Raw genomic sequence first — 16413 nt, forward strand, 5'->3', positions numbered from 1 at the left:
CAAACATGGCATGGATATACAGGGTGTATCATAATTAATGGCGTAAATTCATGCAGTTTAATTGTGGCTTTGTCCTTATTAGCTACTACTGACTTGATTCTGTGTAAATGTAATGGCATCCCAGTTATGAAAATGTAATAATACTGTATAGCATTAAGAAAAGTTATTAGAGTTACTTTGGTAGAAATGCAGGTGTTTTGGATGAACACAACAACAGTTACATGACTGTACTCATAGTTAAATGAGGTGTTCAAAGTGTCGTCCTTGTACCAGGAAGCACACCTGCACCTGTCGCTGCAGTAACTTTCGAAACTTCGAACATGCTTGAATCATTTCGTAATTATTGTCTCTATTCCATTTCTTCAACAATGTTAACCAGAGTGGCGTACACAGAAATCCGTGTGGTTCTGATCAGGTGGTATTGGAGACCACAGTACAGGTCCTCCTCTCCCAATCCACCGTTGGCCACATTAGAACGTTAGATGTCGTCTCACCAAAATGTGCCAGTGCTCTATCATGCATGTACCACATCATCTGGCTTTGGTCTAAGCGAACATCCTCAAGCAATCCTGCCACATGGTGCCACATGGGTGAACCCTGCTTTATCTGTAAATAAAATTTTACTGTCAAACATAAGGTTTACTACAGATCTTTGTTGCATCCACTGACAGAACGCTAGTCTAGGACCAAAATCCACCTCACTAAGACACTGGTCACATTGGAGGTGGTAGGGGTAAATTGCATTGCGATTCATTATTCTCCAAAGATTATTCTAGCTCATTCCAGGAGTCTGGGTGGCAGGTCTCTGTGCCAAGATTTCAGAAGTGTGTTTGACTGTTTCCAGTTCCACATCTTCAAGCACAGGCCTATGCACTCCTACATCACGTGTAAAGCTCCCAGTTTTTTGGAGACATTGATGCACCCTTGTGAATGGTTGACTCTCAGGGTCTCTTAGGGCAAGGTATCCTTCTTGGTACAAGTGTTCAGCCTCCCATGCAATGGCATTAGTCCTACCATACATGAAATGCATATTCGCATGCTGCTCCTTACTGTGATGTCCCATGTTACCACCAACACTCATACAACACAACTGGCGCTTCGCAAACAACTGTCAGGACTGACACTCTGACTGTGTACTGTACTGTTGTATCCATTCTGTTTGCAACTCCATGTCTCGAAAACATAAACAAAGACCACACAATGGATTAGCATGTGGCGTTTACACAGAATCATGTCAGTGGTGGCTGGTAACCATGAAGTCTCACTTCATTTGTGGACCTATGTTTACTGAGATTTTTTTCGATTCTAGTATGGTGTACTTCCAACAGCATGCATTTACACCATTAATTGTGATATACCCTATGTACTTGCCTTCGATTACATTCAATATGCAACAGCAGTGTGTGGGTAGCGAGTTTATGCAATCTTTGTAATTCTGTAGACTCTTGCTGTGCACTAAAAGGAACGTGTAGATGAACACTTATAGATTTCTGTCACATGTTGCTCCCCCATGCACATATATGGACTGTACACAAAATTTTTTATTGTGATGCAGCAAGGGGACGAAATTAGCTAACTGTTAAATCATGTAATAAAGTGTTTATTTAAAAATGAAACAACGACCTATGCAGTGTCACCAGTCTATGAAGTGTCTTAGTTCAAGAAATCCTATGGAAATATTTCGAAGCACGTTGTCTTTGAACAACTTTACATATTGGGCTTCCATGTACATCTTGCCTTCGTTTATTTTATGGTCTTCCCTCTCCTCATGTTAATTGGGATATCATGTAGGTAACATTCTATCAGATCCTTTTGAGCAAGAGAACAGGGTCCTTCAAGGTAGTGCTTTAAAGGTGCTACACTTACCATCTGCCAACAAGTACATGGCAGTGACCATTGTTAATTAAGAGGCTGGAAGAGTGAACAGGAAACATTGGCTTTAAATTTTCATCTGGAAAATCTATGTGTTTCTTTTAAGGATTCGAATCGTGTTTAAATTTTATAGGTCCTAGAACGAAGTATATCCGTTAATTTTAAGGAATCAGTGAGGTTTTTGGGGCTCCCTTCTTTTAATTTTCACATATAGTATATCTGAAAATATAGTCTCCCAAATCAGTCAGTATTTTAAAGTATGGTGCTCATGAGATTTACTTACTTATCTGTTCACACAACCACAGCCGGTCCTTGGCGTCACTCAGCCCAGCCTTCCGTACCTTCCTGTTAGGCGTATCTTCATCTCCCAGACCCAGTATATGCGTGTGTCCTACAGTATTACCCTTCCATCTCATACTCGGCCGCCTTAGTGATCTCCGTCCTTCTGCTTCTCCATTTGTTACTGTCTTTATTTCCGTAGTTTTCCTTCCCGTGCGACATCTCATGCACCAGTGGATGGACGAGTGGCTGAAAGTAAGGGCAATTATTTGCAGTCGGTGAAATCCATTGTCAGCTGTTGACGTCCATTTTTCTGGCTGCAGAGACGTGACGAACTGATCAGCCAGTCAAACGTATCAGTTGTGGTATAGTAGTTTTTCCACAGTAAAATTTTAAGACCTCCAAGCAGATTCTTCCCAGGTTCGAGTCCCGTCCCGTCCCGGCACAAAGTTTTAATCTGCCAGGAAGTTTCAAATCAGCGCACACACTACTGCAGAGTGAAAATTCATTTTGAAGGAAAATTTTGAATTTAATTTAGTACAAAGTTTTCTCTTTTTCTCTTTTCAAACTGTTTTAGTATGAACGCTATAGATTGAGATGATGCCGTGTTAATAATAATAATAATAATAAGCTTTCAGCATGGTATCATTTATGCGTTTGTTATAATTATAGTGACTGTGTGAGAGCGTTATGGCTCTTTTAAAATACAAAAACGAACCTGCAAGCGGTACGTATCGCTTCCACAGTGGGTTGTCAAAGTATTTCGTAGAGTGCGACTATTTAAAAAACAATTGCCAACGCTTGTCTGTCGCTCTGTGAAGTGCTTGTGAAATTCCGTGTTTTGAACAGGAGTGTGCTTGTACGTTTGGATTGACGAAAAATATACAGTGTTCAGGTAAGTTTTTTCAGTATGTGTTGATTACTGAGAGAAACCAGCAGACCTCAATGTTCAAGTATTAGTGATATTGTGGAACTGCATTTATCGTAACGTAAATAGATTGACAGCCGTGAAGATAAGGGTGCTTCCTCCCGAATAATAAACGCAATGTTAGAGTGAAGTGTGTGGCTATTACATGTTGTGACAGTTTTACAATCGAGTGTATGCCTATACTACACAGTGTGTATACGCATGTAACTAAGCGTGAGTGAAACTTGGGACGCACAAAGTGGAAAAAAGGGGGAAACACCGCGTTAACGGTAGGAATTGTCATTGCCTAGACTTCTAGGTATGCTTGATTATAGAAAGACAGTGCTACAATAACAGAACAATAGTGACCTGTTGTGGCAGCTCTAGGCTGCCAGCAAACGACGACTTGTGTGTAACCATCAAATTGCAAATGTATAAAGTGAGCAAACTTATTGACATATCGGTCAGTTTTCAAAGAAACATAATCGTTTATCTCGTCTGAGTACTTTTCTGAATAAATAGCAGATATGGTCATTGTTCCACGCTTTAGCTAATTCGAAAATGGTGTAATTTTTTAGATTTTGATGCCGTATGGAAGATAATGGCTATTGACAAATAGCAGTGCACCTTTCGAACAAATTTGGGGTATGTTTTATATTATATTCTTACGCGTTTGTAACTACTTTACGTACGTCATGAATATTCATTCATATGCTGACAGGATGAAAAATATAGTCGACACCACATATGCAGTAAAATGTTGTAACAAACAGGATTGTGGTGTCAGAATAACTTCCTAGAACAGAGTATGTTGTATTAATACACACCAGGTTTGTGTCCCTATGCAGCAGGTGGTTGGTTGACATTTCAGATGGTTTTCTCAGACTGAAGGGCTGAAGTCTTCGCTGTGGAAAAATAAAAATCAGTTGCTGTGCTTATCTTCATTGGTTGATATCCTCTTACATTCTGAGGTAACTTAATCGAATTGGTTGTATATTTTTACCGTGAGAGTTAGTAGAGCAGTTTGTACTACTAAGAGCATCATAGATGTGCTCTTTCAGGAGGCTGAAAAGTTTTCCATTACAGTGATCTGCCACTGTGTATGACACTAAAAGAACACTTCACCGTATTTGCAGATGACACAACCATTATGCTAAAGTATCACACTGCAGTGTAGAGCACTCTGCAACCACTATATTTGGAGCAGCTCTAGATTGGTTCACTTCTGATGGTCTGTCTCTCAGTGTTAACAAGACTCAATTCATTCAGTCTCAAATGGCAGACAAAATAATATTGAAATAAAAAATGGCGACAAAGAAATATTGAGAGCTAGGCTTCCAAATTCATGGGATTACACATTAACAACACTAAACTGGTCAGTTAACATCATTGACCTATATAAAAGACTGAATTCAGCAGCATTTGTCATTCGCTCAATTTCAACTCTTTGTGACTTGGAAACAATGAAAGCTGTGTACTTTGGATATTTCCATTCACTTATGATATGTGGCATCATATTCAGGGAAACAGGTCATGAGCAAATAAAGTCTTTATTGCGCAGACTATAGTCGTTATAATGATGGGTAGAGTGCACACTAGGTGCTGTTCCAGAAGCTTATTGAAACAACTAGGGATCCTCATCATGCCATGCCAATACATTTTTTCACTAATGTGCTTTTTGAACACTAATCAATGTAGAGGACAATCAGTGAATATCATGATCATGATACAAGAAGTAAACATGATCTTCACAAAGATACACAAATCACAGTATGGTACAGAAAGGAGTACGTTAGTCAAGCATAAAAGTAAACAATAAACTTCCATTTCATATTAAATCAGTCATTGGGGATAAGACCAAATTAAAAAAGAAACCCCTAAAATAGGCATGTGTGACAGTGTGTAATAATTAGTGAAATGTGTTTAATTTTAAGAATTCCTGTGAGAAATGACTATGTAGCACTGTATACCAATTGTTCACAATGTGTTTCACATGAACTAAAACATAAGCCTTGTAATTGTTTGAGTAACCATCACTACTGTAATCTATATCATTATTTGAACACGTGAACCTCGTGTATCTATTTACATGAGATTTAGCTTGTAAGTCTCCTGACCATTTACATATGGTTACTGTTGTAATAATCTGACACGTTCTACATCCTAGCGATACTCTCGCGTCAAGGATCCATGGAAACGACTAGGCCTGCTTTGCTGTATGATGTGTATTGCCAGCATTATAAATACGTTCAGGTCTCTCGGTATTTGCAAATAAACTCTTATCAAGGCTAAGCAACTAATGTGTGCAAACAGTGAATCTCAGCTACAAATCTGTCACTTTTAAGTACAATCAAGAAATGATCTATGAAACAGTTGTCACAATCTTCATTTCTTTGATGAGCAATAGCACAAATGTTATACAGTATAGTGTTTTTTCTTCCCTGTAATTGAATTTAAATATCAATTTTTTAATATAATTGTATTTTGTTTTGGTTTTATTTGTGATTATGAAATTGTTTTGGCAGGCTAAAATCCTGCTATAAGTCACATGTAAGTATTTTATTCACTTCGTACAAAGTGTTTTGGTGTCCGTGCTGAACTGTCAGCAAGTATACTTTTTGTGAAGGTTGGACAGTACCAACCTATTCTGGTCCTGGGTGCACAACTATAACTGAGGCTGAAACTCTGAATTATGCTCAGTGTGAATGAACATCCAAAGTACCGATTTATATGGTGTATGCATCAGACTTGAAATTAATTTAAAGAATATCCAGTATAAGTGGATATCAAAATTGAAGTAAAGTACTACTATGATTAACTTCATACACATAATGTTCTAGGAGACACTCAAGATAATTGAAAGAGTAAATATATAGTGTATCCAGAGTGTTGAAGAAAAACAAACATTTAGAATTAATAAAACTACTGTAGTACAAAATTTATACTATGTGTTTCTCCTTGGAATTTTGACATGAACTTTCTTATCTGTACTGTGGAGCGCCATTTTTATAACTTTATCTGGCATAGTCCATATCAATTCAGGCAGGCTACGAAACATTTTTATTTAATTTAGCATATGTTAAAATGAAGGACCAAGTAAGGAACAATAATTTTATTATTTTCTCAAAAAAATTTCTGCTCTTAGATACAGCCCTCCAAAGATGACACTGCACATACCTTTTTAAGATGCGAATTTTGTAAAAAAAAAAAAAATAATTAAAATGCGGTATCTCTGGAACAGTTCTAGATACTTTTTTTATTTTGTTTGAAAGATGATTGGTTTATGATAACAAAGAGATCCTCCATTTGGATTTACCTGTCAAAGTTCTTTTACTATAGCATTCTGAACTTACTTTATAATTTATGGAAAAAAAAATTCAGTTGATTCGTACCTTATAGTTCTACATTCCCTGAAAAGGAGAGCTTCCACTTTTAGGCTGAACAGGTTTTATACGCAGTTGAAATTTTTGCCTTACATAAACCTGTTTTATTACTACATTATCACATAACAGGCTCATAAAAATCAAAACCTAACCTTATTTAACATAATTTTAGTTTTGAAAGATGAGTAAGACACTCATTTTTAAAACATTTTAAATGGTTCCAAAAAGTTCGTGAAAGGTCCAAAGACTTAAAGGTTTCAATTTATACAACTTCTGTGCACTCTGTTTTGCACAGAAATTAGCCAGTCAATGAACTAAAAATGTGTTCCACTGCTTCAGTATCTTCCTTTGATATAGAGTGATGCCTTCATGCTGAACCAATAGGAACTGGAGCACTTACAATCTTCGAAACATTGTAAACAGGAAGTGAGCACTAATGGCATTGCTGCCGTCCTTCACCTGGAAACCTATATCCAGCAGCTGGTCCACGTGGTGGCATAAAGTTCACTACAGTATCATTTAACTAATAATTGGTGTCTACAATTTCTGCAATCCACCACACACACACACACACACACACACACACACACACACACACACACACCACAAACATCCCCCGTCTCTGGTTGTGAATCTGAAAATTATTCTGCTGTTTCTGAGGTGCTGGCCGAACAAACAAAATTTCTTCTTTCTTGCTCTTTAATGTGCATGCAATATGAGTTAGCCCATCACTTTGAGTCGAAAAATGTGTTGTCTGCATTCCTATCACAGCTGTAGTTAGTTTGGAACATTCTTCTTTTTTCCGCTCACAGAATTCTTTGATTTCCTCTTTGGGCAAAAGAATGAGGGCTGTGGATGCGTAAAATTTCACGACTCTCGTAAATGCCTCAACGTTCTGAATCACAGCTGTATTTGGTCTGTAAAGATTATGTTTTGTAGCATAGTGCTTCAGAAGGCTGTCCACACCATCACGAGGCCCCTTCCCATGACCAGTAGCACTGTATACCCAGTCAGTTGGCACAAGCGACTTGCTAAGTTCAGACAGCTGGTAACGATTTTTAAAATGACTAGGAACACGATCAGAGATAATGATGATCTCTGCCTCTGTTTGCAGTTGAAGAATTTTGTACATTGCTAGCAAAGCATGTGCCGAGTCATGTCTTGTGTCATCATTTATAATTGCAACATTTGTGGTCTTGTTTTGAAAATATGTCACTCCTGTAAAAACTGAAACCTGCTCATTACTCCAATGATACCGTTGTACTTCTTGTGGGAGAATTACAGACCAGTTCTCAGCAAAATCTCAGTGAAGCACTAAACATAGTTCGTCAGCCTGTACACACCCTGTCACTTGTGCAATGTGGTGTTGTTGCAATGTCTTCAGATGCTAATGTGTTACTGCTTTCATTGACCATTTACCAAGTTCATCAATGAAACTGTCAAAGGCAACAGTTTACTTAATTAGTTTATTTTCCTCCCATGTTGGATATGTAATTTATGCAGTTATATCTGCTACGTCTTCCAGGCCAAGTGTCTGTAAAGACGGTCCTCCCTTTCCATGGCAGTCACCACATTCTTGAAACAAACAAGTCTCTTGCTTTACATCACAGAGTACTAAAGGCATCACACACCCAACCAAGGTGTCATATGACATGGGCTCCAGTAAGTTCCTCAAAGTTACCACACAAAGTTCAAAATCCACGCAGTACACACATCAACCGTCATCCCTAGGCCTTAGTGCATAAAATTTTGATCTTCCAATATGTGAAGTTGTATAGTTGCTCTTATAAACTACAGAAGTTTCTTTAATACTGCGAGTCATGTACCTCTTCACTTTCACATCTTTTTGACCTTCAACTGTTACAGTTATAGTGTCTTTTTTGCTGGCACTCTAGCGAGAACAGTCCCATTCATCTCCCAGATAAAATGACTGCACTGTTTGAACTGGAGCTGCTTCTACAGGATGACCATAATACGGATCAGGTCCCCCAAAGACTACTTTTACAAACCTCACATTTCCTGATTTGCTATCATCTACTTTCATACTGATGAACGTGGTTCAAAATTGTTTTCTTTGAAAATGTCTGTGGAATAATAGTTAAAACTTGCACCTTTTCACTATACGATGCACAATATTCAAGAGGTGAGTTGATATTTGTGAAAAATTCCTGGCACGAGGTGTAAGAATACTGAATTTCTACTTTGAAGAGTGTGGTCAGTTTTGCTGTAGCGTATTCATCCATAGCTTTAGTAATTTCTCTGTGTTTTCTTGACGCATAGAGCTTATGACTCGACTTAACTGACCATGGTTTCTTCACAGGACTAACATCTACCTCTGTAGTTGACTAATTCGGGGTATTTAATTCTTCCTCTACTGATGCAAAATCTACATCATCTGCAGCATGGGAGGCGTCACCTTGTTCAAATATTGTTGTTGTTGTGTCAAAACATTTAGAACACAAAAAGTCATCACTAGAAACCTCTTCACTTTGAAACAGAGTCTTCAAATTAGAACACTTATTCCCAACTTAAACAAAGTCTGTTTTTTGTCTTATATATCACGCTTTTATTGATATGCAAATAGTCAACACCCTTCACTCTCCTGTTGCCACTGTCAGAAGACGTTTCGAACAGTCCTTTTCACAAAACACAGTCAAGTGTGTCAACTGGCAAATTCCTTGTGAAAACAAAGAACTCACTGGATTGTCTCAGAAGCCTCTTCAGTAAACAAATTAGCATTGAACAACTACCATACAGAAACCTGCAGTGAACAAAAACGACAAAGTAACTGACAAGAAACTGCAACAAAGTGTACAAAGTAACTGCAACAATGAAAGTGAAAAGAAATAACTGCAAAACAGACAGTAGAAATAAACATTGTAACAAAGAAATTAGTAAGAAACCACTTCAGTGAAGATGTTCATTAGCCTTGAAAGTTTAAAAAACATGATTTTAAAAAAAGAAAATCCTTCCAACTTAAAAGTGGAAGCTCCCCTTTACAAGGAATAAAGTACTACATGGTACTAATCAACAGAAAACAAATGTTACTTTTCTGGACTGGCGTTTTTGGAAGAAAAAAAAATTGAGTTAAAAAAAATTAAAAATGCGACAGTAAAAGAACTTTGACAGATATGTACAAACAGAGGATACCATTGTAATCGTAAACCAATCATCTTTCAAATAAAAAGAACGTTAACAAAATATCTAGAACTGTCACAGAGATACAGCATTTTAAAACTTTTTACGAATTTTGCATCTTCAAAATGGTGTTTGCAGCTTTTGATGCCTGTACCTCGGGACTTTTTTAAGAAAAAAATTGTTTCTTACTTACTCCTGAATTTTAACATATGCTGATACGGATTATGCCATCTAATTATGAATGGATTCAGAAGCAAAGTTTCTTAAGGTTCCTATGTACAAGACTTAGGCCTGTATGAACTGTGAATGGTTGCATAGATGGTGTAATAAATAGAAACACCCTTCTAGAAGCTATGGTATGACTGACTTTATTTTATGCAGAAATGATCAGGTTTTGTGAGTACCTTGTTTTTCCAATACTTTATGCCATTTAAGATTTTGAATTGAAGACAGTGAATTTATTTACCAAGAAGTTGAGTATGAAGGAAAATATGTACTGTGAGATTACTTGCTTGTCAGCTTTAATAACCAAATCATAATTACCTTTGTTGGCTGTTTTCAATGTTATTTTTAGTCATCTGAGTTGACAGGAAAGTGTAGCACAAGTCTTATACAGCTTCTGGTGGCATAATATAAAATTAATCTGCATTTAAATATGTGTAGCATGTGTAACATGTGCACACAGAGAATTCTAGTTACACAAGAGTACAGTAATTAAATACATTCATATCATTGAATATTTCCATCAACAAAGGATGTACTGATAATACTGTGTTAATACACAGATACTACTACTACTACTACTACTACTACTACTACTACGCCGTAGTAGTGGTGGTAGTGGCAGCAGTTGTTGTCGGTTACCATAGTCATCAGTTTTTTTTCTTCCACCAACACAAAGCATATGTTTTATTTTAATTTTTTTATGAGTAGTATTGAGTCTTTTGGTTTTTGCGGTTTTTGCCATATGAGAATTTTGCGTAAGTCCCCTTTTGTGCTGGCCACAAAATGAAGCACGATATAGCAGCAACACACCCAAAATATTTGTGAAACTGGGTATGTTTGTATTTCAGTTAGCAATACCAATGCGTTTTCCATACTTTAGCAAGGAGGGTAATTTATGCCCCCAATACAAACAACTAAAAAAAATCATTAATTGTTGTTTACTTCTATTAAAAACATACTTTTAAAGAGCTACTGATGTGTAAGTAGGGTCCAAAACCAGAAAATATCCTTTAACACACTCTACCTTTAACAACACACTTTCAGTAACATGGGGAGTACTTCTAAAAAAATCGTTATTGTGGTTAACTTTTACTCTTAATTTGATTTATAAAGAGGTATTGATGTGTAACAAATTTCATGAACATGCAAATTTTGAGTGACATTCATTGGGGAAAGTGAATTCTACTGCTAAAACATAAATTTCTGGGTTAGGTGTAACTGAAAAATTTAAAACATTTATGGAATCTGGTAAACGATTCATTAAAAAAATATATATATTTTTTCAAGATTTTAAAATATGTAGGTTGGAACTTAAATAGTGACAACACTGCTGTGGAGACACTATGCAATGGAATCTACTATTGTTGCTGATAGCACACGTTGTTGACGTACCTACCTTACCTCCGAGCAAATGAGCTCTCCTGTCTTGCGTTACCAGCGTGGGCACAATCAAGGGAAACAGTCACTTGTGAGCAAGCGGTCTAACGTGATGGTGTCACTGTTTTTGAAACAGAGACAACGGAGTTGGATCAAGATTGAATGTGCCAGAGGTCATACAGAACGACAGTGTCATCAGGGTTTTCAAGAGGCGTGTGGGGAATCAACATTGCTGTACAGAACAGTGGCATGTTAGGTAAAAGCCTTCAACAAAGGTCGGCAAACTGTGGCGGACATGCATTGGGCAGGTGGTCCTAGTGTCTCTGAAGTAGTAGTGCATGCTGTTGCTGCGTTAGTGAACAGTGATCGATGCCATACAATTCGTGAGCTTGCCCATGAAACCGGATTCCCGCATATTACTGTGCTTCGCATCCTGAAGGAACACCTGGGGATGCGAAAAATTGCATCACAATGGGTTCTGCATGACTTGATGGAAATGCAGAAATGGATGCATTATGATGCTGATCAAACACACTTGGAGTGCTATGAGCACGTAGGAGAGGCTTTCTTATGCCATATCATAACACTGGATGAGACATGGGCCGTATCGTACAAGCCAAAACTGAAACACCAATCCAACTAATGGCATCATTATGGGTCTCCGCCAAAGTCGAAAGTGCGTCAGAGCCCCAGTATGGTGATAGTTATGGTGATTCTCATGTACGACTGTGATGGGGTTATCCTAACACATTACGTTCCTATACGGCAGACCGTCAGTGCACAGTATTACTGTTCGTTTTTGGAGCATCACCTGCGAACAGCTTTGTGAAAGAAGCAGTGACACTTTCTGCGCAACGCACCCATCATTTTACACGACAATGCACTGTCGCATACAGCGCAATCTGTGACTGTTCTGTTCAGTCGATTCAGTATTATTACCATCCACCATACTCCCCAGACTTAAGTCCTTGTGTCTTTGATTTGATCCTGAAGATGAAGGAACCACTTTGTGGCATTCGCTTCAGAACTGTTCCAGAGATTAGACAGGCAGTAAACCATTTCATTCACACCATCAACAGAACAGGCTCTGCTAATTGTATACTACGCCTTCCACATTGCTGGCAATGGGTTCTACACAACGCTGGTGACTACTTTGAAGGACAGTAACAGGTGCAAACATGTAACTCTTTTGTATCGGTTGTGAATATTGTACGGGTGTCCCAAATCTTCAGTGTCAAAATTATACAGATGATAGAGAATTCTAAAATTAGTTTAGAGTGCCACAAGTTTCCCCGAAAACGACACAAAATAAATTTCTGTGTCACAGTAGTTTCTGAAAATAAATCCATGAGATGTTGTTGAGATGGAAAGGAGGGGGGGGGGGGGGGGTGTCTGTCATACAGGGTCTCTGTAAATTACCTTTAGGATTTTAAAAACTTTTAAACTACTAGATTACGATAACTGGTTTTCTACATGACACACAATAACTAGCAGTTTTGTTTTCCAATTTGTAAGAGTAGTACATATGACTGTGCTTCGCATCGTGAAGGAATGCCTGGGCATGCGAAAAATTGCACCACACAGTGGCATGGACAACGTCCTGTTGGTATTATTTCCATGTGATCTCCAGGAACAGCATGTCAAACTGCATTGTTAAGTCCTGTAGGTCTGTAATCTTGGTTCAGGACTCTTGATCCTTCACAACACCACATAGGAAGAAGTTTAGTGGTGCAAGGTTAAGTGATTGTGGTGGCTGCCTAATCAGACCATCCAATCCAGTCCTCCTATCCAGAAACTTACCTTCCGGAAATTGACAGACATTCAGTGAGGTGTTGCCACATCGTGGTGGCATACATTGTTAATTTTATTTATTTATTCGCCCAGGGATCATCTTACAGGATTTGTTATGATGATACAGTGAAAATAATAAGCTAAAAGAGAGAGAGAGAGAGAGATTTTTTTATGAGGATAGGATAGATCATTGGCCATCAACTTTGTGAAGGAACCCTCCCACTTTTGCCTGAAATAATTTAGGAAAAGCTAATCAGTATCGTGAGACAGAGCAAATGCCATCATCCCAAATATGTCATTGTTTTATCAAATTCAATGCCTCATTCAGTTGGTCCTTATTATTTGTCTTTTTGTTCCGTGTTCCGTTGATCAATCTCGTGGGTAACTGTTATGATGTGGAACACATCAAATGCATAAGAAATGCACACATAAATCAAGGTTCTTTTTTAAAAAAATAAAAATAAAAACTGAAAAATTCTATTACCTACCCCATTCCCTTAAGTGGCACAAAATGCAAATACATACATCAAAAAAAGTTTTGCATCACCCCTGTTCCCAGAACTCCTGAAGATAGATGTTGACTGTGGATATTGTATCACAGACACAGTCCCTTTGACTGCTCAGATATGTCACTAAACCCGCCCAAATATGTAAACAACCATGCATGAGCAGCACCTATTAGACGGAGGGGGTGCGACTGCCGATCAGTTCCAATCATTCCACCAAGGAGGTGGTACATGACTTGTGTTGTCTGTAATTCAACTATGCCTAGATAGTCAATATTGCGGTTTGATGATGTCCGCGTTGTTACTTCATGCCAGGAAGGGCTCTCAACAAGGGAAGTGTCCAGGCATCTCGGAGTGAACCAAAGGGTATTTTTCATACATGGAGGAGAGACAGGAACTGTCAATGACATGCTTCGCTCAGGCTGCCCAAGGGCTACTACTGCAGTGGATGACCGCTTCCTATGGATTATGGCTCGGAGGAACTGTGACAGCAATGCCACCATGTTGAATAATGCTTTTCGTGCAGCCACAGGATGTCATGTTACGACTCGAACTGTGCACAATAGGCTGCATGATGTGCGACTTCACTCCTGACATTCAGGGCGAGGTCCATCTTTGCAACCACGACACCATGCAGTGCGGTACAGATGGGCCCAACAACATGCTGAATGGCATGTTGGCTGTGATTGGCATCACATTCTCTTCAGCAATGAGTGTCGCATATGCCTTCAACCAGACAATCATTGGAGACATGCTTGGAGGCAACCCAGTCAGGCTGAACGCGTTAGACTCACTGTCCAGCTAGTGCAGCAAGGTGGATGTTCGCTGATGTTTTGGGGTGGCATTCTGTGGGGCCGACATATGCTGCTGGTGGTCATGGAAGGTGCCATAATGACTGTACGACACGTGAATGCCATCCTCCGACCAATAGTGCAACCATATCGGCAGCATATTGGCGGGGCATTCATTTTCATGACGACAATTCGCGTCCCCATCATGCACATCTTGTAAATGGCTTCTTTCAGGATAACGCAATCACTCGACTAGAGTGGCCAGCATGTTCTCCAGACATGAACCCCACTGAACATGCCTGGGATAGATTAAAAAGGGCTGTTTGTGGACAACGTGACCCACCAACCCCTCTGAACCACCGTTGAGGAGTGGAACAATCTGGACCAACAGTGGATGAACTTGGGGATAGTATGCCATGACTGATACAGGCATGCATCAAAGCAAGAGGACGTGTGAAGTTAGAGGTACCGGTGTGTACAGCAATCTGAACCACTACCTCTGAAAGTCTCGCTGTATGGTGGTACAACATGCAATGTGTAGTTTTCATGAGCAATAAAAAGGGCGGAAATGATGTTTATGTTGATCTTTGTTCCAATTTTCTGTACAGGTTCTGGAACTCTCAGAACTGAGGTGATGCAAAACTTTTTTGATGTGTGTATTATACCAATAGATTTATTTATTTCTATTCAAGAATTCATCTATGGTATAGAGGGAGTTGTCTAGGAGATAAGATTTGAATTTGTTTTTGAAACTATTACTGCTGTCTGTCAGACATTTTATTTCGTCTGGCAATTTATCGAAAAGTTTTACACCAGCATATTTGACCCCTTTCTGTGCCAAAGATAGGTTAAGTAGGGGTAGTGTAAGTCTTTCTTTCTTCTGGTATTATAATCAGGAATGTCACTAAAAGTATTATTATGTGTGACATCAGAGAGTGAAAGTATGCAAAGTATGTTAGCTCACTAATTTCTATATCAAAATTTGCAATTATCCTGATTGCATAAGTTGCTGAACCTAGTCACTTTAGGAGATACAAAATAAGAATTTCCCAGTCAAGATTATCATCTGTATGTACACCCAAAAACTTAGTATGCTCTACCCTGGCTACTGACTTCTGTTGATGTGTTATATTTATTGAAGGAACTGTACTCCTTGCAGCAGAAAATTGGATGTTCTGAGTTTTTTCAAAGTTCAAAGGAAGCCCATTCACAGAAAACCAAATAATGACTTTTCCAAAGACATTATTTGTATTGTTTTCTATTGGAGTTTCTTTTACTGGATTAATAATTATGCTTGTATCATTATCAAATAGTGTCAGTTTAGCTTCTTGTTTCAGATAAGAATGGAGGTCATTCACATGTATCAAGAACAGAAGGGGGACCCATGATCGAACCTTGTGGAACACCTAATGTAACTTCACCCCATTTCGATGAAGTGGCAAACTTCCTTAAATCACTTAAACCATGTAAAGAAACTTTTTGCTTCCTGTTCTGTAGATATGACTTAAACTACTCATATGCTTTTTTAAAATCCAAACTGTGATTTACTAAGCGTCCTATTACTGTTGACATGGCTGACCATTCTTGAGTACATTAATTTCTCAATGATTTTTGAAAATGCTGTAAGCAAGGATACTGGCCGATAATCATTTACATCTGTGGTGTCCCCCCCTTCCCCCCCCCCCCCCCCCCCCCCCCGTTTTTTTTTTTAAGGGAGGCTTGACACTGTCATGTTTTAACTTGTCTGGGAAAATAACTTGAGTTAGTGATGCATTACATATGTATCTCAGAACATCAGCTGTAACTGCTAGAGATTGTTTTAATATCTTGTTAGAGATGTCATCTACTCCAACAGAACATTTATTTTTCAAAGATTTAACGATTTTTCTTATTTAACAAGTGGTTGTTAGGTTGAAATGAATCTAAGATTTCTTAAAAATGGCTCTTCCATGTACTGCTTTGCTTTTTCCTTTGAACTATTCTCATCAGTCCTTTCACCTACACTGATTGTTAAATACATTAGCTGCTTGTGTACTGGTTAAGGTGGTCTCATTCTCTCTAATAGTAATACTACCTACCCTAGTGGTTACTTTTCCTGTCTGTTTTCCAACAACATTCCATATTGATTTGATTTTATTACCCGA

General features: G+C 38.4%; 1 protein-coding gene across 1 annotated transcript in view; it reads left to right on the forward strand.

The window, feature by feature from the left end:
• Positions 1-2960: 2960 nt before the first annotated feature.
• The window catches only part of LOC126184558 (nonsense-mediated mRNA decay factor SMG7-like), a 211830-nt gene continuing 198377 nt past the window's right edge, over positions 2961-16413 (forward strand). The window contains exon 1 of the mRNA XM_049926985.1: positions 2961-3046. The gene's annotated coding sequence lies outside the window, so the exon portion shown is untranslated. The remainder of the gene's footprint in view (positions 3047-16413) is intronic.

Source organism: Schistocerca cancellata, chromosome 4 (assembly GCF_023864275.1).
Source record: "Schistocerca cancellata isolate TAMUIC-IGC-003103 chromosome 4, iqSchCanc2.1, whole genome shotgun sequence".
NCBI lineage: Eukaryota > Metazoa > Arthropoda > Insecta > Orthoptera > Acrididae > Schistocerca > Schistocerca cancellata.